The 25499-nt window shown below is 40.4% G+C and overlaps 1 non-coding gene and 1 pseudogene across 1 annotated transcript; both read right to left on the bottom strand.

Annotated features, from left to right (window-relative positions):
• Positions 1-14431: 14431 nt before the first annotated feature.
• On the bottom strand, positions 14432-14644 carry LOC124981597 (small nucleolar RNA U3). Its single transcript, XR_007108096.1, has one exon. It is a non-coding gene; the product is annotated as a small nucleolar RNA U3 (small nucleolar RNA).
• A 1198-nt stretch (positions 14645-15842) lies between these two features.
• LOC124981604 (uncharacterized) lies at positions 15843-16021 on the bottom strand (annotated as a pseudogene).
• Positions 16022-25499: the final 9478 nt, after the last annotated feature.

Below are 25499 nucleotides of genomic sequence, written 5' to 3'. Positions count from 1 at the left end.
CAAGAATCCTATATCCAGCAAAATTAAGCTTCAGATTTGAAGATGAAATAAAAACCTTCCATGATAAACAAAAATTAAAAGAATTTGCAACCAAAAAACCTGCACTTAAGAATATTCTCAATAAAATCGTCAATGAAGATGAAATTTAAAAAAAAAAAGTGAAAACCAGTGAAGGGAACAATTACACTAAAGGAATAGCTAATCAAAGGAGAAACTAATTAAAATTAAAACTAGAAATAAACCAAAATGACTGGGAACACAAATCATATCTCAGTAGAAACCTTGAACATTAATGGCCTAAACTAAACAATCAAAAGACATAGACTGGCAGATAGGATTAAAAACAAGACCCAGCAATATGCCGTCTCCAGGAGACTCACCTCATAGGCAAAGTCATCCATAGGCTAAAGGTAAAAGAATGGGAAAAAACATCATGCACGTGGGTCATGTCAACAAGCAGGGTTTTCTATCCTCAGGTCAGATAAAGTGGAGCAGGCATTTGTTTGCCATTAGGGTGTATTCATATATTATATATGAATGAATATAAACATATATAGGAATATATATGTGAAAATATATGGATATTTACACTAAAAAGAAATAAAAAAAATTTTTTTAAAAGAATATAAGATGTAACTGAATATAAGCTACAGTAATTGAGTTTGGTGCAGTGGTGGACCCCTGTAGACTCAGCTACTTAGGAGGTTGAGGCAGGAAGATCACTTAAGCCCCGACCATCCTGGCCACTTAGTAAGACTCTGCCTCTTAAAAAAAATGATAATAGTAACTAAATATAAGATGCCAAGTTAGAAATAGTCCTTTGCCCACTTAACTCTTTTGTCTTTCTCTTAATATATCATCGTCTTGAAGGTGGGTCCAAAATATTTTGAGAACACTAAATATTCCATATGTATTTATTAAACTAAAAATTTGGATGTACACATTGAGAAAAAAATGTCACTCCAATACTGGTAGTGTCTGCCTTTAATTTGGAAGATTTTTTTTTTTTTCCGCAGTGCTGGGCTTTGAATGCAAGCTCTCACTTCACGCAGGGCAAGCACCCTACCACTGAGCTATACTCCCAGCCCCTGACTTTACTAACAGTATCAGTTAGATATTGTTCTGCTGTTTTTCTTATCTGTTTACAATGAGTTGGTCACACCATCTCTCCCAGGTTTCCTGTGAGTAATGGCACACATAAGTGAAAGGAAGATTGCCAGAGTTCAGTGATATGGAACAAGTCTTCTCAATGAATAGTGACAAACTAATGAGGATTGAATTTACACTGGCATCACATTAATTCAAGGTTCCAATTAATTAAACTAACCTGATCGTGAAATAAAAAAATATATTAAGCAATTAAAAAGATATCAGGAAATCCGTCAAGTAGGGTTGAAGGCTCTAAAGAAGAACAGCAGATTAACTTCCCTCAAAATTTTTGGTTTAAAACCACACACACAAATTTATTTTCAAAGATTTTGGTTTCCTATTTATTATTCACCCCTGATCCTTTCTTTTGTTTTGTTTTGTTTTGTGTATAATACTGAGGATTGAACCCAGGGGTACTCTACCATTGTGCTACACCCCCAGCCCCTTTTATTTAGATTTTGAGACAGAATTTTAATAAGTTGGTCTCAAACTTGCAATCTTCTTGCCTCAGCCTCTTGAGTCTCTGGGATTACAGGCGTGCATCACTGCACAGGGATCAACCCTATTACTTATATTTTATTTTATTTTACTCATTTATTTATTTATTTTAAATAAGGGCTCACTGTATCGCTGAGGCTGGCCTCAAACTTGCGATCCTCTTGTCTCAGCCTACGGGATTCACAGGATCACAGGTGTGCGCCATGTCTGGCCCAGTGAACTGACTCCTGGTGGGCTCCTGGGTGGCCTCAGGATGGGACCTGGTTGCCAGGAGAACTAATTGTGTGATTAGAAGTTTGGAATTTTCAGTCCTCCTGGCAACTCCTGGGAGGAGAGAGGGACTGTTGGCTGAGTTAAAAGACAATAACCAATGACTTAATCAGTCTTGCTGTGTGATGAAGTTTCCACAAATACCCAAAGGGGGTTTGAATGAGCTACCTGATAGCTAAACAAGTGGGGGTTCCTAGAGGGTGGTGTACCTGGAAAAGGTAAGGAAGCTCCATACCCCTTCTCCCATTGCTCACCCTACGCATCTCTTCATGTGACTGTTTATATCTTTAGTGACATTCTTTATAATAAATGAGTAAATGCAGGTAACATGTTTCTCTGAGTTCTGCCAGCCACTCTAGCACAGTAATTAAACCCAAGGAGGGGGACATGGGAACCCAGATTTATAGTGAGTAGCTCAGAAGCACAGGCCACAGCCTGGGCTTAAAAGTAACACCTGAAGTTGGGACCAGTCTTGTGAGAATGAGCCTTTGACTTGTGGGATCTGACACTATCTTCAGATAGATCGCCATCCGAACCCAATTGAATGAGGGGACATCGACCTAGTGTCCACTGGAGAATCACCTGCAGAATTGCTGTCGTGGGGTGTGTCAGAAGTGTTAGATCACTACTAAATAGGAAATTTTTCTTGTTTTTTTTTTTTCTTTTTTTTTTTTGGTACTGGGGGTTGAGCCCAGGGGTGCTCAACCACTAAGCCACATCCCAGCCCTTTTTTTTTTTTAGAGATAGGGTCTCACTGAGTTGCTGAGACTGACTGAACTCTCAATCCTCCTGCCTCAGCCTCCTGAGCCACTGGAATTACAGGTGTGCTCCACCACACCCAGTAGAAGTTTTTTGTCTTACAATCCCCTTTTCCTAACTGGTTTTAACTATTATTCTCTTATTAATTAATTTCACAATTTATCTTTCTGTGGAGAGCCGATGAGCCCCCTGTCATTAGCTGATCCTAAGGTGTCAGCAAAAAGTCAAGCCTGGAAAACTTCCTTGCCAAAAAGGCGAAAATGTCAACAGCCTTGACACTTGGCTCTGAGGCTAACAGACATTCCAGTACAATAAACTTCCTGGGTGCCACAGGATAATAGCAGGATGTTCCTAACACTAACAGTAGGATAGTTGCAAATTCTAGCTCTGTAACTTTTTAGTGCACAAAGAAGCCTCTTGATAACTCACAAGGCTTGAGCAATTTACAATGCCCCCATAGTTTAACTTCCTGATTATGAGACCCTATATAATAAATTTGTGGAGCTAGTTCTGGGTCACTGTTCATCAGAGTGCAGTGTCCCACCTAGCCCCAGCTTTACTTGAAAAGTTCTCTGTGTTTTCTTTGTCTCTGTGGTTTTTCTCCATCTCCAGTCATCCCTATTTGAGATCCTTTGTTGATGCTACAACCGTTGGCACCCAGCAAGGGGCTTGAGTATAGGGGGACTCAAACAAAAAGAATCTAATGAAGAGACAAACCTGGGATGTGCTTTTTTTTTTGAGATCCCAACATTAGAAGAGATCACTGACAAAACTTAGAGACAATGAGAGTTCACAGGTAAGGAGTCAATATTAGTAGCAGGATATCCGCTGCTGGTTGTAAAACATGGGAAATTCCAGTTCTCACAGGAGAAACCTTTAGGGGCAAATACTTAAAGCAATGCTTAAAGATCGAGGATGTTCTATTAAAAGTAAACAACTTGTTAAATTTTTAAAATTTGTTGATAAAAATTGTCCTTGGGGGCTGGGGAGATAGCTCAGATGGTAGAATGCTTGCCTCTCAAGCACAAGATCCTGAGTTCAATCCCCAGCACCACCAAAAAAAAAAAAAAAAAAAAAATTGTCCTTGGTTCCCAGAGAGGGGTACTTTAAATTTAGATACCTGGGGAAAAAGTAGCAGAGCAACTGCATGCTTGTTATACTAATGAGGGTTCAGATAAAATTCCATGCCAACTTTACTTTATGGTCATTAATTAAGGACTGTTTAAATCCTATCCAAGAGGAATCAAGATTACCTTCTTCTACCATGGCAACAGATTGGAAACAGACTTTAGATGGGTGTCACTCTAAAGTCTTGTCTGCTCTCTGCACCATCTCCCTCCCCAAAGATTGTGGCAATAAGCTCAGCTACAGGTGATAAATCAGTGCCCTTACAATATGAGCAAGAATTAAAAGGTGAATCAAGATCAATGCCAGCAGCAGAGAAAGATGTTTCTGTTAACAATAACTAAAGACTTTGCTACTGTAACTTACTGTACCTTCAGTGCCCTCTACTTTGGGTGTCAAATCAAAAATGCTAACTGTTCCCTGGCTGTTGGCTTCAATTGAGACTACCAGAGGCTAGACAGCCTGGGGAAGATGTTTCAGACTTTCAAATTGTCCCTGTAATTGAAAGGCATGAGACTAATAATCCTGGACAACTATTACACATAAATGAGCCTATTCCTTTTAAAATCTTTTTTTTTTATTATTATTTTATTGTAGACAAATGGGACACATGTTGTTTCTCTGTTTGTACATGGTGTAAAGGCATACCATTTGTGTAATCATAAATTTACATAGGGTAATGCTGTTTGATTCATTTTGTTATTTTTTTCCCTTCCCCCCCACCCCCTTCCCACCCCCTTTTAAAATCTTAAAGGATTTAAAAACAGCTTCCAGTACACATGACCAAGTTCTTCACTTGTTATTAGCTTGCTTAAAACTATCTCTAATGAAGCTTTGACTCAAATGATTGGCAAGCTCTGGCTAAGGCATGCTTGAGTCCAGGAGATTACCTAATGAGGAAGTCAGACTGGGTGGAAGCCAGTAGTGACCAAGCAACTCGAAATCAGTCATATGGTATAAACATTACTGTGGAAATGTTAACAGGAACTGCAGCTTTCCAAAATGCTCAAAATCAGCTCAATTATACACTACAAGCTATCAGCAAATAAATATATGTGCAACAAAATCAGGGAGGAGTTTACCAACTAAAGGAGAAAAAAATAAACAACAGATATCAGTAAAATTAGACAAGGACCAGATGGGCTTTAGGCTGATTTTGTGACTTGCTTGTTTCAGGTTACAAGTAGAATTATTGCAGATCCTGATGCTGCAAATATTCCGGTAAAACAACTGGCGTTTGAAAATGCAAATAAGGCTTACCAAGATGCATTGCACCATTATCAAAAGAATAAGGGTACTGTGCGTGATCTTACTCGTTCACGTGCAGACATTGGTCCATCATATATGCAAGGGGCAGCTTTGCTGCAGCATTAAAAGAGGTTTTTCATCCAGAAAAGCAAACAGATAAATTCAAGGGACTTTGTTTCAACTGTGGCAAGTCTGGGCATTATGCCAATAATTGCAGGCAGCGCTCTGTTCCTGTAAGGGTTAGTGGGAGGCAGGGCTCTTCTCAGCATGGGAGATATGCCCTCACTGTGTTATTCACCTCCGGGTCTTATCAACTGGGTAAATCCTCAGGGCTTTAAACCAAATCACATTTGGCAGATGGATGCTACCCATGTACAAGAGCTGGGCAGACAACAATGGGTACATGTGTCTATTGACACCTATCCTCATTTTTGCTACACTGCAAATGGGACAAAGTGCTAAGCATGTCATTAATCATTGTCTGGCTGCTTTTGCAGTTATGGGCAAACTTCAGGAATTCAAAACTGATAATGGTCCAGCTTATGCCAATTCTTTTCAACACCTTTGTGCTTCTTATCAAATTATTTATAAGACAGGAATCCCATACTATGCTGAAGGACAAGCAATAGAACATGCCAATAAAACATTAAAAATTCAGGGACTGGGGTTTTAGCCCAGTGGTAGAGCGCTTGCCTAGCATGTGTGAGGCACTGGGTTTGATCCTCAGCACTGCATATAAATAAATGAATAAAATAAAGGTCCATCAACAACTAAGAATTTTTTTTTTTTAAGTTATGCCTGTATCTTTTCAGAAGGTGCTGAGAAGCCATTTGGGTCCCAGAGAGAGCAATGCCTTGTCAACATGGATCCAACAGCCAGACTCAAACTCCAGTTCAAAAGATCCAGGATTGCTCCAAAACCAGTGTTGCTATGGCAACAGCCACCCCGAAAGTCTCAGAAGAAAAGAAAAGCCAAGAGAAACAAATGACCAATGGAAGGCCCACTAAGTGAAAATCCCCCGACTCGGGGTCAGATCAAGAAGCTAACGATGGAAGTTCAGAATGTGGTTGAGAGTCAAGGGGCCCCTGTGACACCAGCTACCAAGCTTATGGCAATGCTAGCCATATAGATTGTCTGGTACGTATGGTATCAGGAGAAATTTATTGGACATTTTCCAGATCCTCCTGTAATTAATCCCACTACCTCAGCTGGAGGATCTATTCCCGTGTTTACAAACCCAGTCTGCCATGGTGGGAGGTCAGTCAGATTTTCATATTATTCCCTCTCATTAATTATACTTATTCTGGGTATAGTGCTGGGGTCCCTATTTGTTTGTCTATTCATCAAAAAACTGGGTGCTTACAAGTGTCCCAGGAATATATGATATCCTGTGGTGGTACTCGTGATGCCACCGTTTCCAGAACTTGGGATTTGAAAAAATATGTACAAACTAATATCAAAGTAGATTTTCCCAATTCCAGTTCTGAGGACTCTATCAAATACCCTCCATTCCCTTATTGCCTTAATTCCACCATTTCAGAACTGGGGACTTTTCCTTGTTGGCTAGATTGTGCTAACTTAGTTCCTATAAGAAAGACATAACATTTTCCAGTGTGAGTTGTATGTCCTGGATTGGTCTCATAAGTTTGATTTAGCACATCCTCATAATGACCTCATGACTCCTGGAGTGTTTGTTAGTAATATCTTAAACACAAGAGCAGGAGGCATGGGCTGGGATTGTAGCTCAGTGGTAGAGCACTTGCCTGGCACGTGTGAAGCACTGGGTTCAATTCCCAGCACCACATAAAAAAATACATAAATAAAATAAAGGTATCGTGTCCATCTCCAATTTAAAAAAAAGAGCAGGAGGCATTCAGAAGGATTTATGGCATCTAGTTGCTGCTTCAGATTTTGTTTACTAGTCAACTGCTTGCAGATCCAACCAGTGATTGTACCGCTGACTGATGTTATAGTTTATGGGCATGTGTCCAGTCTCCTTATGTATTATTAACAGGAAATACTAATATCACAAAATGGACGGTGACTGATATTTTGTATAGTGTACTAACTGTGATCTCACTAATTGCATGACTAGACATGCAAAGTTCAAGATATTTGGGTTTTATACCAGCCTTCCTTTCTTATGCTTCCCACTAATTATAGGCAACTAATATAGTTCATTGGATTAGACAAGGGGAAATAAAGGAAAGGGAGGGGGATGGGAATAGGAAAGATGGTAGAAGAAATCGAACATAAATTTCCTATGTTCATATATAAATACATGACCAGTGTAACTGCACATCATGTACAACTACAGGAATGGGAAGTTATACTCCATGTATGTATAATTTGTCAAAATACATTCTACTGTCATGTATAACTAAAAAGAACAATAAATAAATAAATGTACACTCTAATTAAAAAAAGTTCTACATACTCCTTTACTAGAGAAATTACAGCCATATTATTTTTAGAACTCCTGATTTTAAAAAAATTCTATATTTTTAAGCTCATGGTTTATGGTAAGTTCACATTTGATCCTTCATGCCTAAATTAATAAATTTTTCTGATAGTCTTATTTTATCTATCTATAGAGGTTTTTGCGCTCTTTGTTCAGAGGTCAATTTTTCAAAGATTGACTCTCAAATACATTAAAATATCTCCTTTTACAAAATCCTAAAGGGGACGTGGACTTGGTGGTGTTGGGAATAAATCTGAGAGTCATCGAGGACAAGTGGCCACCTGATTGTGCTAATTATGTATAACCAATTTAGTTACACACAAACTTTTGAAATTTACCCTCTATAAACCTTCTGCAACTTAGCGATTTTACAAACTTTTACTTTATCACACAAAAGACTTCTTATCCAGAAACATTACTTTTTCCTTTTCCTTTCCATATTAAAATATATTTCCATACCCAGAACCCTCTTATGTCTCTTTTTTGTTGTTGACCCTTATTTAAATTTACATTTTGAAACAATCATTGTGAAATTTTTGAATTTAGACAAATGACTCAACTTTAACATGATGAAATACTTTGTTTTTTATGGTACTTTAAATGAAACACAACTAAAACCTTTTGTACTCTTTGTATGTGGAATTACACTTGATAAAATCTTAATTTTTAGTAACCTTGTTTTTAGTGAAGACACAAAGCAATCTCAATTTTTAAAAATTTACTAATGTATGAAAATACATTCAGTGTTTAAATATATTACCTTATGGAATTTAAGAAGTCAAGAGTACTTGATTTTATATTTAGTAGTTGATGTTTCAGCACTGTAACTTTGTAAATTAATCTGATTTTTTAAACAAACATATTTATAAAGATTGATCCCATTTATGTTAAATCTAATTTTATTCATTTTTAACTGTAAAAAAACAGGATATCAGACTAGTATAGTTAACAATATTAGCCATCTCTTCCCTGTTGAAGAAAAATCCTAGAAGTGATGGATATTACACGTTAGACGTTTTATAGAAACCAACTTTGTTAATTGACCACCTAGAAAAACCTGTGAGTTAGTCGTTTTAAAGACATTTTTACTTTTATTTGTTTACCTAATTTAAATTGAACCTCTTTTAAAATCACGTGAAGTAAAAGATGCTTTGACCCATTTTTATTTAAATTTTAGTTTATAAATGCTCATTTATATGCCAATTTTGATACCACATACATGATATATGGACACAAACACACATGTAGACACAACAATACAATACACAGGTGTGCAAACATACATAAAACAGATGGGAAAAGTTTTCTGTGTTTGTCTCCAAATCTAGTTGCCTCTATTTGAGACACTTTGTTGGTGCTGTGTGGGATGTGGCATCTTTTTAGAACCTATAAGTATTTTTTAAATAAAAATAAGCTTTTAGTATCCAAAAACTAGTTTATGAGCATTGTGAAAGACTGGAAAATATAAAAATATTATACTGACAAAACGAAAATCTCACTGCATATTCTTTTGAGATTTTTTTTCTATTAAGAGATGTATTGATAAATGCATTTTACCAAAATGAGATTATATACTTCTTGTTTTGTAAATTGCTTTAATTTGATGATCTTACCCATTCATTTAAATAAATCCTATCTCACTTCTCATTCATATTTCACCCATCTCAAAATATCCTTTATAGCTCACCTATCAAACAAAGATCAAAAAATAAAAACAAAAACAAAATTCAATGCAGAACTATACATCTAGGTGTTATATCCTTTAATCACTAAGCTGCCCAGGTGGGTCTTGAACTTGAGATCCTCCTGCCTCAGCCTCCTGAGTAGCTGGGATTACAGGCCAAAGCCATTATGCCTGGATATTTTGCAGTTTTCTTAAGGAATTACCCTACTGTTTCCATAGCATGTACCAGTTTATATTTCCATCAATAGCACACAAGTGTTTCAAATTTTCTATAACCTCTCCAACACTTGATAATTTCTGTGTGTATGTAGACACACACACACACACACACATATATATATATATATTTTTTTTTTTTTTTGTACTGGAGATTGAATCCAGAGGCACTTTACCACTGAGCTACATCCCCAGTCCTTTTTATTTTTATTTTTTAAATTATGAGACACGGGGCTGGGGCTGTAGCTCAGTGGTAGAGCACTTGCCTAGCCCATGTGAGGCACTTGGGTGGTTCTATCCTCAGTACCACATAAATAAAAGTAAATAAATAAAATGAACATATTTTTAAAAAATTTGAGGCAGGATCTTGCTGAGTTGCTAAGGGTCTTGCTAAATTGCTGAGGTTGGCTTCGAACTTAGAACTTTCCTGCCTCAGCCTCCCCAGTCCCTGGGATTTCAGGGATGTTCATCCCACCCAACTATTTTTTTTTCTAAATTTTTTTGTCGCTATAGATGGACAGAATGCGTTTATTTTGTTTATTTTTATGTGGTGCTAAGGATCGAACCCAGTGCCTCACACATGCTAGGCAAGCGCCCTGCCACTGAGCTACAGCCCCAGCCCCCGCTATTTTAAATCGTGTGTGTGTGTGTGTGTGTGTGTGTGTGTGTGTTAGTTACTGGGGATTCAACCCAAGGGTGCTCTATCACTGTACTACACTCCAGCCCTTTTTGATATTTTTTATTTTGATAAATTGCCAGGGTTAACTTTAAACTTGTGAGGTTTTCTAGTAGCTGGGATTACAGGAGTGCACCACTGTGCTGGGCTATCTTAAAATATTTGCTGGGTGCGATTTATCAATAGGAACAGCTGTTTCCTGCTACAGTTGTGAAATTTCCCAAATGTTTCTTACTTCAAAATCATATGACTTAAAAAAATTATGACTACAGACATATACCCAATAAAAGGGGAAATGAATCAGCTGGAGGAGAAGGAGTTGGAAAGAACTGATAAAGGATTATATCATACATTTGGACCTTTTGTTTAAGTGCATAGAACTATAGCCTCATCATTGTACATTTTAATATTTGGCCTCTAAGTTCACAACAGATTGAAATGATGAAATGCTTGTATTTTTCAAAACTTAACTTTCAGTCAGGCACTGAAGCTCATGTCTATAATCCCAGCTACTCAGGAGGCTAAAACAGGAGGATAATAAATTAGAGGCCAGCCTCAACAATTTAGTGAGACCCCATCTCAATGTAAAATTCAAAAAACGGGCTGGGGATTGAGTAAGGCCCTGGTTTCAATTCCCAGCCCCACCAAAACAAACCAAAAATCAAATTGTTTTCTTTCATAATATGGTGGAAATAGCTATAATGAGGAAGTAAGAAGAAAAATCCTCTGTGTAACACCATCCAAGCATTTTATTCATATGTTTAAGGTAAAATTGTGCTTGCGGGTGCTGGGGTTGTGGCTCAGTGGTAGAGCACTTGCTTCAAGTGTGTGAAGAACTGGGTTCCATTCTCAGCACTGCATATAAATAAATAAAATAAAAATCCATTGACAACTAAAAAATAATTAAAAAAAAAATTGTACTGGGGCCAAGCACAGTGGCCCATGCCTATAATCTCAATGACTTGGGAGTCTGCGGCAGGAAGATAACAAGTTCTAGGCCAGTTTGGGCAATTTAGTAAGGCCCTAAGCAAATTAGCAAGACTTTGTCTCAAAATAAAAAATAAAAAGGGCTGGGAATGTAGTCAGTGATAAACACCCCTGAATCTCCATTACCACAAAAATAATAATAATAATAATAATAATAATGACTGGGGAGATAGCTCAGTCGGTAGAGTGCTTGCCTTGCAAGCACAAGGCCCTGGAGTTCAATCCCCAGCACCGCAAAAAAAAAAAAATAGTAATAATAATAAAAGAATAAAATAAAATATTATTTAGGAGAGAAAGGAAAACAATTACATGAGAACTTTCTAAAAAGGTAAGCTGAGGCACAACAGAAATTTTATTTGAGCATACAATGGTTCATGAGTTGGGCAGCTCCAACCCAGATGTGGACTACGAACTTCACAAAGAAAACACAAGCAGAAGGTTTTTATAGGATGGACACAGAAAAGCAAAGAAAACTTTTGATTGGTTCCAGTTACACTGTTGCCTTACTAGGTCTGTCCCATTGGAAAGTTCCTAGTTATATAAGTTTTTTGACTCCTTCTGATCCATACAGCTTAAAAATCTGTTTTTCTTTTAATTTACAATAGCTCAAGTTTTGCTTATGTTTGTAAATCAAGCAAGGGTGAGGTCTGTTTCATCTTCTCAGGGATTCTTCAGGCTTGGTATTCATTTTAATTGAGTTTTTTTTTTGTTTTGTTTTTTTTCATGCTGAAGATTGAACCCAGGGCCTCATGCATGATAGACAAACACTGTGGGACTCGGCTGTACTCGTGGTCCCAGTTACTTTATAGAGTTTAAAGCATGTGTTCGTGAGCTCTGGATATATCTCAAAATGTGACTTAAATTAGATTTTTCATATTCTCTCTAGAAATCTGTTTCTTTCCAGTCTTCCCTATCTCAGTAAATGGGTCTACCAACCATCTATCCACTTGAAGGAGCCAAAGCCAGCCTAGAATTTTCCCCCTTTCTTTACCTGCTCATCCCTGCATCTAACCCATTACCAAGTCCTACTGGTTTTACCCTCAAAATATATCTCAAATCCAGTCACTTCTCTCCATCTCTAAAACTACTACCATATCTTTTTTCCCATCTTGTCCCTTTCCAACCTCTCTCTACTCAGCAGCCAGAACAATCTTGAAAAATAAGCCAGGTGCGGTGGTACACAGCTATAATCCTGGTGGCCCTGGAGGCTGAGGCTGACAAATTTGAGGTCAACCTGAGCAACTTAGACCCAGTCAATCAGTCAATCAATCAATCAATGTCACTTCTCTGCTGAAAACCCTTTAATAGCTTCTATTTCCACTTAGAATAAACATAAGTCCTTTGCCACAGCCTGCCTGACAGGCCTTCCTGACTCTGTCTTACGATGTATCCCCAGTGTACTTTGCTCCAAGCACACTGGTTTACTTTCTGCTCCTCGAAACACCAAGTGCTTTGCCATTTTCACACTTGCAGTTTACTCTGCTTCAAAGATTCTTCCCCCTTGTTTTATCCCATACTCTAGGGTAAAATGTCACTTCCTCAGAAAGACTACCTAAGTCTAAAGTTGGCCACGGTCGTCTTTAACTTTTTTTTTTTAGGGGGCGGGTAACCAAGGATTGAACTCAGGGGCACTCACTCAACCATTGAGACATATCCCCAGCCTTGTTTTGTATTTTTATTTATTTATTTACTTTTTAAATTTAGAGACAGGGTCCCACTTAGTTGCTTAGCACCTCGCTTTTGCTGAGGCTGGCTTTGAACTCATGATCCTCCTGCCTCAGTCTCCCAAGCTGCTGGGATTTCAGGTGTGTGCCACCACGCCTGGCCTTGTCTTTAACTTCTATTACATCAAAATTAACTATGATTAGGTTGTTTTCTTGTCTATTATTTGTCTTCTACCAAAGGCATTGCACACACAGCACCTGGTACATGGGTCATTCAAGAATCTGCTGAATAAATACATAACTAAGTGAATTAATGAAAAGAAAGGAGAAAAAAATCTTGGAAATCTGAGTTTTGGCTCGCTTCCCATGTGAATCAGTTAGAGAACAAGCAGGAAACAGATGCATTTAAGAATTAGAACAATTTGAGTACTATTTAATAAGAGATCATTGCAAAGGTATGGGGAAACACAAAGATAGTAAAATATCCAAGGACTAGCAATTGCAGAACTTAGTCCATTCTCCAGAATAGAGAAAGGTTGGTGGTTGTTACTAGCACCGAAAAGGAGAGATTCCTAGAGACAGATTGCCCTTCAGTCAAGGGACTCAGTCAGCCTGAAGTGATTCCCACTGATAGGGCCCGGAGAGGTGAATATCAACCTCCTTTCTCTGATCTCATACTAGGGCTTCTCACTGGCCAAATCAGAATGGGACCCAGGGTAGAACTCAAACTGCACTTTATCTGCAAGGTTTGTCCTTTTTCTTTAATAGTTTTTAGTTGTACATGGACACAATGCCTTTATTTTATTTATTTTTATGTGGTGCTGAGGATGGAACGCAGTGACTCAGGTGTGCTAGGCAGGTACATCACCACTGAGTCACAACTCCAACCCCTATCTGTAAAGTTTTATTTCATTACGAAAAAAACTAAGATACATGGTAAAATGCTAGATGTCGGATTCATAAATATTTAATATTTTTTGTTCTTACCTGAGATATCTTAATTTCTCAAAAAAGTGATTGGTACAGTTTTCCATTTATCCCAGGGACATGGTTTCAGTTACTGATTCCTATTTCTACAAGTGCTGGTAATTGTTTCTTTGGAGGAGAGGTTTTCTATGGACTGAACCCAGCTACTTAGGAGGCTGAGGTAGGATGGTCACAAATTCAAAGATAGCCTGAGCAACAGCAAGACCCTGTCCAAGTTGAAGAAAGGAAGGGAAGGAAGGAAAGAGGAAGAAAAAGAAAAAAAAAAAAAAAAAAAGATTAGGAAAAAAAATCACTATCCCTACAACTTCATAACTGAATGTTCTCTTGGAAACTACTAGAAAAATAAACTCATTCCTTTTTCTCAGATCGGTACTACCTGTGGTTAATATAAAGACAAACAAGAACAGATCCCTAAAAAGTAGCCAAAGGTCTGTCTTGAGAAAAAAACATTAAAAAACACCAAAAGCTCAAGAGGTTTGGGTTCAAATATTGAAGTCCCAATTAACCCTAATTGCCATGGCGACTCTGGAAGATAAAGATCACAGAAACATATTGTCAAGTGAGATTGCTTATTATAAACACTTACTAGAAACTTGCTGGGGGAATTGAACTCAGAGCCTTGGGTTTGGCAGGGAAGCACTCTAACAACTCAGTTATCTCCCCAGCCGGGTAAATCTGTTCTTAAAAAACAAACGTTGCGATAGGAAACCACTCAGACTGTGTTCTCTCCCTCTTAGTCTCCGAGAAGACTAAGAACGATCATCAATGGCAAAAGGCAGTTGCAATAAAGCAATACCAAGAGCCAGCTTCACGCTCAGAAGAGAACACTCAACTCCTCCTCGTGGTTTCCGGTACTCTACACGATCAGAGAAACTTCTCTAGTAACATACTATAGAAATGATCCCTGAAAGTATAGTCTTAACCAGCAAGCCCCAGACTCTGCTGCGTCTACGGTGACTGTTCACTTTTAAATGATGATGAGGCAGTTTTCCCCATTTCTAATTCCTTTGTAAAATAAATAGTAAAACACGATTTGCCACACAAAATGCTCATATACTATCACATAACAACACAATTTAACGTTTAAAATGGAACTGTAATTGTTCACAAAAGTTTTCAAAAGTCACGCTTAATTAACATAATACCGAATGACAGCCAATCACAACCTGGCCTAGGAGGCGTTCTCTGCTTGGTTCTAGTAAAGTGGCCCCGCCCCTTACAGCTAAAGGAAGGGCGGACTTTTGCCTCTAAAAGTGAGGATCTGATTGCAACTGGTGATTTGTAAATCAAAGCAGTTGCTCAAAATGCCTGGTCTAATAATTTAACTTTCGAACAATAGAAAGAGGTCACAGTGACCGTGGCAGGGAGGGGAATTGGATGACTGAGACCTAGTCCTTGGAAAACAAAACCTTTTGTGTTTTGTGCCATGTTTGCAAAGCCTGTCACTCTTTGAATATTAAAAATAAATCCAGTTGTCTGGTGGGTTGGGCATTATTTCTTCCTTGAACAAGTATGAGAATATAAGTGTTAGTCATAACAATATTAGTTGCTTTTTTTGTTGCTTTTTTTTTTCTTTTTTCGATATTGCGGGTTGAACCCAGGAGCACCCTACCACTGAGCTATATCCCCAGCCCTTTTTAGTTTTTATTTTGAGCAAGATCTAGCTACATTGCTGACTGTCCTCCAACTTGCTATCCTGTCCTGCCTCCCCGGTCTCTGAGATTACACACATGCACCATCATACACAACACTTTAGCTACTATTTACTGAGAGTCTACCACATATTCAACATTTTGAGTGTTTTGTTTTTTGGGTTTTTTGTTTGTTTGTTTGTTTGTTTGTTTGTTTGTTTTTGACACTGGGGTTAAACCCAGAGGTACTTCACCACTGAACCAAATCCTCAGCCCTATTTATTTGGAGACAGGTCTCACTAAATTGCCAGGACTGGCCTCAAATATGTTCCTCTGGTGATAGCCTTCCAAGTCAATGTCATTACACATATGTATCAGAGTGCTTTACATATAAGATAAATATAAGCATTAATCACCTCAGCTATATAGCTAGAGAAACTAAGGCATGGAAAACTAGGTAACTTGCCTAAGGTCACGGCTGTTGAACACAGCTGGTAGATCCCAAAAGAATGATCATCAATGGCAGGCAAGAGTTGCAGCAAGGCAACATCAAGAGTTGGTTTCACACTCGGAAGAAAGTTGCACCTCTTCCTTGCCATTTTCTTATATGGTTCAGAGAGATTTCTCTAGATCCAACTATAGAAATAACCCATGAAGGCAAATAATAAACAAGAAAACAACCTAATCATAGTTAATTTTAATGTTATAGAAGTTAAAGACAAGGTCGGGCACGTTGGTGCCTGCCTGAAATCCCACACTGGGGAGGCTGAGGCAGGAGGATCACAAGTCTCAGCAACTTAGCGAAACCCTGTCTCAAAATAAAACAAAGAGTGCTGGGGATGTGGCCCAGTGAGTGTCCCTGGCTTCAATCCCTGGTACCAAAAATAAATAATAAATAAATAAATGGTCCATGAAAATAGCCTTAACCTTGAAAGTTCAGGCTTTGCTGGGTCTACTGCAGCGATGTTGTTTTAACTGATGACAAGATTTTCCACATACGCTCAAAGAAATACCATTTAAGTGTATTTTGAAGGTGTTGTTTTATATACAACCTTTAAAAAAGCATTCTGACTACTTTGAAAATTTTTTAAAACAAAGTTTTTTTCTCTTTCTCTCTCTCTTTTTTTTTTGGGGGGGCGTGCTGGGGATGGAACCCAGGACTTTCCACATACTAAGCAAGTGTTCTACCATGGAACTACATTCCCAGTCCTTTTAATTTCATTTTGATTCAGGGACTTGCCCTGCCTCCGCCTACCTATGGTGTAGTGGGGATTACAAGTGTGTGCTACTGTTAGGTGACAGATAAATGTGAATGGTGGGAACACAAGGTTAAGAGAGTAATTCTATAAAATGGACCCACTGTGTTGACCCCACATGCTTTCTTTTCTTTTCTTTTAATATTTTTAGTTGTAGATGGACACAATATCTTTATTTTTTTTTTATTTATTTTTTTTTCTAGTTTTTTTTTTTTAATGTGGTGCTGGGAACGAACCCAGAGACTCAAGCGTGCTAGGCAAGCGATCTACCACTAAGCCACAACCCAACCCCCACATGCTTTCTTTTCTAAGAAGCAATTTACCTGCAGCCCTGCCTGGCCTAAGTGGACAGGATATGTCACATTCCTCAGCAACCACCCGTTAACCACAGGAGAAATGCAGGTCCAAGATAATGTGGACAATAGGAACACAAGTTACCCTGAAGCAGAGGACTTTTGTGACCAGATCCTGAAACTCTGGGAGATAAGGACAGTTCCTCCTAACCATAAAATCTGTAAGAATGTACTGTTAAGAATCCGAGTAGAGGGCTGGGGATATAGTTCAGTTGGTAGAGTGTTTGTCTTGTAAGCACAAGGCCCTGGGTTCAATCCCCAGTACAGCAAAAAAAAAAAAAAAAAAAATCCAATTAGAACTGGTCAGCTTGGGCCAACGTGATGTCACTCTGCTGTCATTCAAAAGTTAGGAGATAGACCTGGGTGGGACTCTCTGGGATCCCAATAAAACTGAAGGGCAGGAGAGGCACATTGTCCCTTTCCTCCTGAGAGGACCCACTCTCTCCTTTTCTTTTTTTTCCTTTTCTCTTTTTGCAGAGCTGGGGATTGAACTCAGGGCCTTAGTGCTTGAGAGGGAAGCACTCTACCAACTTTCCCCACTCTCTCCCTTGACAGTGTTCCCTTTCCCTTTTTCCTATCCCTTTAATATACTCACTCCCATTACTCTGAGTGGACTCGTCTCAAATCTGACTTGATTGCAAGAGTCAAGGTTTGAAGAGGGGGTCTTCTTAGTGCCTCAGTTTCTCAGAAGGCCCCAGCTCCATAACACCACCATGACTTGCAAGACTTGTTATTAATTAACCTATTACAGACTGAAACTCCATCAGAAGCTATGGGTTTCTATCCCTAAAAACACTAAACACTTACTGACCTGCTTGAAGACAAAGGGTGAGGATTGGGGATGTAGTTCAGTGGTACTCGACTTGCCTAGTATGCATGAGGCCCTGGGTCTGATTCCCAGCACCACAAAAGGAAAAAAATTTTAAAAAGATCCTAAATTTGGAAGTTTCTCAGGGGCTTATCTGGACAACTTTTCTTTCTTTCTCTTTCTCTCCTGCTCTCTGTCTCCCTCTCCCCTCCTAGCCCTCCTCCCCCACCCCCTGTCCCCCACTCACTGGGGATTTAACCCAGGGGCAATTTATCACTAAGCCACATCCCTTTTGTGGGGGGGTACCAGAGATTGAACCCAGAGGCATTTAAACACTGAGCCACATCCCAGCTGTTTTAATTTTTTTATTTTGAGATAGGGTTTCACTAAGTTGCTCAGGGCCTCGCTAAATTGCTGAGGCTGGCTTTGAACCTTCAAACCTCATGCCTCAGTCCCCCAAACTGCTGGGATTACAGTCATACGCCAGCACTTGGTCTCAAAGAGATCTTTGCTAACATATTCTCTAATATCTCCAGCCTCTCTAACTAGTTCCTTGTTTTATGCTTTGATAAGCCTACCCATTTAGAGCACAACTCAGTTGATGCCCTTTCAAATGTCCTGCTTCTCTACTTTCTTTGAATAAATGGCTGATTTTTACCAGACTCATTGAGCACTCACTGTTCAGCCCTCTTTCTCCCTTTGTGGTGTGGTATCAGTTTCATCAACTAAAGAGATAAATGAACCAAAGTCACAGAGGCCTCCTTTTAAAGCAAATGCTTCATCCTTCCCAAGCCCTTGCCCTCCTTGATTTCCAGGTCCCATTTTTGGCACTTCTGATAACCACCTTCTTAAATTCTCTGCTTTCATGGGTTGAGGACATTATACTCCCCTACTTCTATTTCTCAGACCACATATTCTGTTTTCTTTGGGCATATTCTAGGCTCAGTTCTCTGCTTACTCTTTTCCCTACTAAACTCTTCCTTCAGAATTTACTCTCTCTCTCTCTCTCTCTCTCTCTCTCTCTCTCTCTCTCTGTTGCTGAGGATCAAGTCTTCTGCCTGCTAAGCAAGCACTCTACCACTTAGCTATACTGCCAGCCCCTGCTTTCATTTTAAACACAAATCTCAAGCCTCAAATTAGTCCTTGGAACTATCCAGCAATCCCACTCTTTTTCTAATAGGTTCACATTCCCACTCCCTAGAAGGTCTACGACAAGCTTTTTCTTCCTGAAACATACACACCCTTTTCTCCATCCTCCGTTTTAGTTAAAGACTCAGCTCATCCATTAATGAGAAATCAGAAACTATCAGGTGGAAACTTATCTTCTCACAGTCAAAGCTATAAAACTCTGCTTTTATCTGTGCCTTGATTCTCTTCTGTTACAATGAAGAGTCCTTTTTCCAAAAGTCTGTTTCTCCACTTGTGTTCTATTCCTTTCCCCTTCATTTTTCACTCTTCTTTCTATTCTCATTACCACCAAGCTCTTTCCTGCCTCAGGATCTTGCGTAAGCTCTGCAATATTAAATCCTGCAACATGCCACAACAGGAATGAACCCTGAAGACATTGTGCTAAGCGCAATAAGCCTTAGTCACAGAAGGTCACTATACCAAGGTCCATTTATTTTCCACTTTTATGAGTGGAAAAATAGCCAAACTCATAAAAACAAAGAATAGAGCATGTGTTGCCAAGGGCTGGGGAGAAGGAAAAAAAAAAAGGGAGTTTCTCATCAGGTAAGTATAGGATTTTGATTACGCAAGATGAATAAGTTCCAGGTATCTGTTGTACAACAATTATGTAGGATGCTGGACTGTATATTTAAGAAATCTGTTGGGGGCTGGGTGTGAAGCTCAGTGGTAGAGCATTTACCTAGCATGAGAAGTCCTGGGTTTAATCCCCAGTACCACGAAAAAAAAAAAATCTTTTTAGGGCCAGGCAGTGTAGCATCACGTAGTCCTAGTTACTCAGGAGGCTGGGACAGAAGTCCAGAAGATTGAGGTCAGCCTGGCAAACATAGTGAGGTCCTGCCTACAAAACAAACAAAGAACACTATGGACACTAGTGGATATCATCTCAGACTTTTTTTGTTTTGTTTTGTTTTGTACTGGGGATTGAACCTAGGGAAACTCTACCACTGAGCTACATCCCAGTTCTTTTTATTTTTTATTTTAATACAGGGTCTCCCTAAATTGCTTAGGTCCTTGCTAAATTGCCGAGGTTGACCTCAAACTTGCAATCTGCCTGCTTCAGCTTCCTGAGTCTCTGGAACCCAGTGTTTTTCATATACTACACCTCCAGCCCTTACCAAATTACTTTTTTTGCAATCTAAAGGCAATTAGATCTGTATGAATCTGTTTTGCCTTTGAACAGTTTCTGGACTGTCCCGACCCGCGGGACATCAACGCGGAACGGCAAACCTAAGAGAGAAGGAATGAAGGGACAAGAGACACAGGGAGAGGCAGCAAGACAGGAATTCTGATCAAGCTGCAAATTTTTATTGTTCACACAGGGGTATTTATATGCTCAGGGAATGAGGGGTATGACGAGGTGCAGCCTGGTTGGCTGTGTTCTTCTATTGGGCTCCTGATAGGCTGCAAGTTCGCGCCGGCGGGAAGGTGAGGTTCGCAACGGCGGGAAGGTGAAGTCCTGGAAGAGAAGCAGGGACGGCACCATAGGCGCCATACTGTCAGAATTATCAGCCAGGAGGGGGGAGGGGCGCTGCTGCTTATTGTAAAGGTCAGAATGTTCTCAGAATGAGAACTTCTTGGTCCCTGACATTTCCCCCTTTCTTATATAAAATTATTGACCATTTTTCGATAGCCATATTTTAAGGGGGTGATAGAGGTTATGTGGCGAGACGTGGGCACAGCTTGCCTGAACAGGTATAGGGCTGGAGTGACAATCCCTCGGGAACTGCGCCTGTCTTAGGTTGTCCGTGATAGAGCAACATCCTTACCCGTCATTGGATAATGAGGCTCTAGCCCTCATTTCCTGTCTTAGGTTGGTATGAGCTCTTACGAATCTTACCCGTCATTGGCTGTCCAGTTCAGCTCACAGGGGTGATGGTCTTTTAAGATCACCATCACGATCCATCATCTCCAGTCGATGGTAATGAACCTGAATAGGTTTCGCCTGTATAGCCTCAATTTGAGCTTTAAGAAAAGCCATGATCTTGTTGAATATCAAAGGACCTATAGATACAATAAGCAGCAAGCAAAGGAGGGGACCTTAGCAGGGTCCTCAAGTCCTGCATGGCTGTGGGAGAGCAGTGAACAGGCAGCCATTATCCAGAGAAGCAATGGTGTGCAGTCACAGGGTCTGTCATTCAGGGGATTTTTCGCATAGATTGTCGGCTGCATCTATAAGAGAGGAAGATTCATCCTCAGGGGGAAGGTTTCCGTCCCTGGGTTGTGGTAAATCATTGACCTGTTTGACCAGGCGTTCTGGTAACCATCTTGGGGCTGCTTGTTCTTGATCTAAAATACAAGCTGAGCCTCGTCCCCAAATGAGGACGGGATCTGGGCCTTTCCATTTATTTGTTAAAGGATCGTGCCACATAACAGATGGGCGAGCAGAATTAGAAGAGGGATGCCAATGTCTGTCTGCGGTCGAATGTCCTTCATTGTCTAGGGTAAGAAAGTTAAGAGCAAATAATGCATGATTAAGGTGATCCCTGGGAGTGGTAAATGCAAGGGAAGAGGCCTTAAGGCGGGTAAGCCAGGTTTTTAAGGTGAGGTGTGCACGTTCCACAATGCCTTGACCTTGAGGGTTATATGGAATTCCAGTAGTATGAGAGATTTGAAGAGTGGCACAAAACTGTTTGAACTTGGTACTGGTATATGCAGGGCCATTATCTGTCTTAATATGTGCTGGCTTTCCCATTATGGAAAAGGCTGAGACAAGATGAGAAATGACATCCTTGGTAGCTTCTCCGCAATGCGGTGATGCAAAAATAAAGCCACTAAAGGTATCTATGGAAACATGTATGTACTTTGTTTTCCCAAATTCAGGAAAGTGAGTAACATCCATCTGCCAAATCTGATTGGGCAGTAATCCTCGAGGGTTAACACCCAGATGTTGAATAGGAAGGGAGACAACGCAAGCAGGACACACTTTTACAATTTCCCTTGCTTGTTGCCTGGTAATTTTACAGAGTAACCGAAGGCTCTGAGAATTTAAGTGGTGAAGTTTGTGTAAATCTGTGGCCTCTTGGATGGATCCAATAAGAACTGGGAAAAGGGACCGAGTGGCTGCATCAGCCTGAGCATTACCCCGTGATAGGGGACCGGGAAGATCAGAATGTGCTCTAATGTGTCCTAAGAAAAATGGATGTTTTCTAGCCTGAATTAGTTGTTGAAGCTGGTTAAACAAAAAGGCTGCATTGGAGGAAGCCTTAATGGCGGGTGAAATCTCCAATAGGGGCACAGAATGGGCAATGTAAGCACTGTCTGTATAAATATTAATAGGTTTATCAAAAAATGTCATAAAGACTTGTGTTATAGCAAACAATTCTACAAGCTGTGCTGATGGATAAGCAGTGTCAAAGGTGGTAGGCTGATTATCAACAACAAAGGCTGCACGGCCATTGCTGGAGCCATCTGTAAAAACAGTAAGGGCTTGTGGAATAGGAGCCTTCCGAGTAACCCGAGGAAAAATAAATGGATGTAACTGAGCAAAATGCAAAAGGGGGTCATTGGGAAGGTGGTTATCGATTATTCCCAAAAAGCCTGATAGAGCAATACCCCATTCATCCCTCGTCTGTAGCAAAAATTGGGTTTGATCCTTAGTGTATGGAATCAGAATGTTATCAGGGTCTTTGCCAAAATGTTGTCGAGAAAGCAAGCGACCTTTAATAATGATAGAAGCTACCTGAGCAGGATAGACAGCAATAACTTTAGAGGATGTGGCGGGCAAATGAACCCAAAGCAAGGGGCAACCCTTATTTTTAAAATGTGGATCCCGCTGCCAGAATAGTCCCGTGGGTGTATGAGGGGTGTGTAATATAACCAAAACCAAAGGAAGGTTATAAGATATTTGTGTAACAAATTGTTGAGCGATGGCTTCTGTGACTTGAATTAATGCTTGCCGTGCCTCGGGAGTAAGCTCTTGAGGAGAAGAAGGGTCAGAATCTCCCCTTAAAATATCATTAAGAGGCAAAAGCACATAGGTGGGTAGTTTTAAATATGGTCTTAGCCATTGGATATCCCCTAGTAGTTTTTGGAAATCGTTAAGAGTGTGGAGATGGTCCACACGCAATTGTATATTAGGGATTTGAATTTGATTAGTTTGAAGTTTGAGGCCCAAGTAGGTGTAGGGGTCCTGTGTTTGAACCTTATCAGGGGCTATCTGAAGTCCCAAGGCAGTAAGGGCTTTATAGAGATCCAAATAACAATTGTTAAGATCATAGGTATTAGGTGCAGCAATTAACAAATCATCCATATAATGTAATATATAAACTTGTGGCCACCGCTCTCTCACAGGGTCTACTGCTTGAGCAACATATTTTTGGCAAAGACTAGGGCTGTTAGCCATACCCTGGGGAAGGACCTTCCATTGAAATCTTTGCATAGGGCCCTGAAAATTGATGCGGGGGAGGCTGAAAGCAAAATAGGATCTGTCATCAGGATGTAAAGGAATAGTAAAAAAGCAATCTTTTAAGTCGATGACCATTTTATAATAGTCCCTAGGAATAGCTACCGGTGTAGGGATGCCTGGCTGTAATGCCCCCATCGGGCGCATAACCTTATTGATAGCGCGCAAATCCTGTAAAAGGCACCATTTGCCTGATTTCTTCTTAATAACAAAAATAGGAGTATTCCAGGGTGAGGTTGAGGGTTCCACATGGCCGGCTGTCAACTGTTCCTGTACTAACATGGAGGCAGCCTCTAATTTTTCTTGGGTAAGGGGCCACTGATCCACCCACACAGGAGTTTGAGTTTCCCAAATAATTTTGTCTGCATGGGGGGGTCAGGGACCGACACTAAAAATCCACATACCCAAGTCCAAATTTGTCTGTTTTTTGTATGGGCTGTACAGGCTCAACCTGTCCTTGTCCTAGCCTTCCAAGGCCTGTACCAGAGATAAAGCCCATACGAAGCATTTGATGAGTGACTAAAGAGTCGGGACTAGCAAGAATAACTTTCATTTGGCTTAGAATGTCTCATCCCCAAAGGTTGACAGGGAGATCAGGAACAACGAAGGGGGTAACGGTTCCTTTATTCCCTGTGTTATCTTTTGTGTCAGTCCAATTAAGCACCCTGGAGCTAACTAAGGGGTTTCTTGACTGCCCTATTCCTTTAAGGTCAGTTAGTGATGAGGTGAGGGACCATTCTGATGGCCAATATTTTTGAGAAATAACTGTGGTGTCCGCACCAGTATCTAGGATCCCTTGGAATTTCTTTCCTTCAATAAATAAGGTAAGAGTGGGTCTTTTGTGGGAGATAGGTTGGACCCAATACACATCAGAGGAACCTAAAGAGGCTGTGTTTCCTGGTGAATTTCCTGAATTGAGGGGAAGGAGTATTAATTGTGCAATTTTTGTTCCTGCAGGGATGGCAGCTACTCCGTTAACAGCTGTGGCCAGTATTTTAATTTCTCCAGTGTAATCATCATCAATGATGCCAGGGAAGACCTGAACACCTTGTAAGGTGGTAGAAGCTCTCCCAAGAATAAGAGCACACATATGAGGTGGAGGGGGGCCTACAACCCCAGTGGGTATTATTTGAGGTCCTTGCATAGAGTCTAATATTGTATCGGTGGAGGCACAGAGGTCCAATCCTGCGCTGCCTGGGGTAGCATGTTGGAGGGAGGTGATTGTGGAGAAGGACAGGGAGCCTGGATTGGGTTGGGAGTCTGAGAGGGAACAAACCTTATTGCCCCTGGGTTTGCTCTGGGGGTGGTCGGGGCCAGGGGCTGGCCCCGAGAGGAGTTTCCCGAGAAGTTAGAGGGAATAGGCTGTCCAAGGGCATTGGTCTTGGATCTACACTCCTTGGCCCAGTGGCGACCTTTACCACATTTAGGGCAAAGGGTGAGCGGAGGTGGTTTAGTCCCTGTTTGAGGAGATATGGGTCCTTGACCCAGTCTCCCTGTTGGGCAGTCTCGCGCAAAATGGCCAGGTTGTTTGCAAGTAAAGCAAGTACGTGGGCCAGGGTGGTGAAGGGCCTTGGTGAAGGCGGCACCAATGGCGAGACCCATGGCATGGGCTGTTCCTACCCGGCACACAGCCTAATGAAGTCAGAAAGGTCCCCTTTATCTTTGTGGGGCCGAAGAACATCTTGACATATTGGGTTGGCATTTTCAAAGGCAAGATATTTTACAAAGGAGCTCTCGTTTTCACTTGGTCCAAGTAAGCGCTCCGCAGTTAGATTAAGTCGGGCAACAAAGTCACTGTAAGGCTCATCAGGACCCTGACGAATTTTTGCTAGGGAGGTGGTGGCCGAGCCCTTTTGAGGGAGCCGTCTCCAAGCATGCAAACCAGCAGTTTGAACCTGTGCTAGGAGCCCAGTAGGAAAGCGTGCCTGTTTAGGGTTAGTATCAAATGGCGCATTACCCACTAGTTTAACATAGGTCCAGGATTTAGAGGAAGCCTTGGTTGAATTTTTTTGGGCAGTTTCCCGACAGTATTCCCTAAAGTCTGCGTTCCACAACAGGAAGTCACCCGCACTGAGGGTGGCTCGGGCCAAAAATTTCCAATCATTAGGGGTGAGCCACTGTGTACTATGGTTCTCTA

The sequence above is a fragment of the Sciurus carolinensis genome, chromosome 3 (genome assembly GCF_902686445.1).
Source record: "Sciurus carolinensis chromosome 3, mSciCar1.2, whole genome shotgun sequence".
Taxonomy (NCBI): Eukaryota; Metazoa; Chordata; class Mammalia; order Rodentia; family Sciuridae; genus Sciurus; species Sciurus carolinensis.
This window is presented reverse-complemented; position numbering and strand designations above follow the sequence as displayed.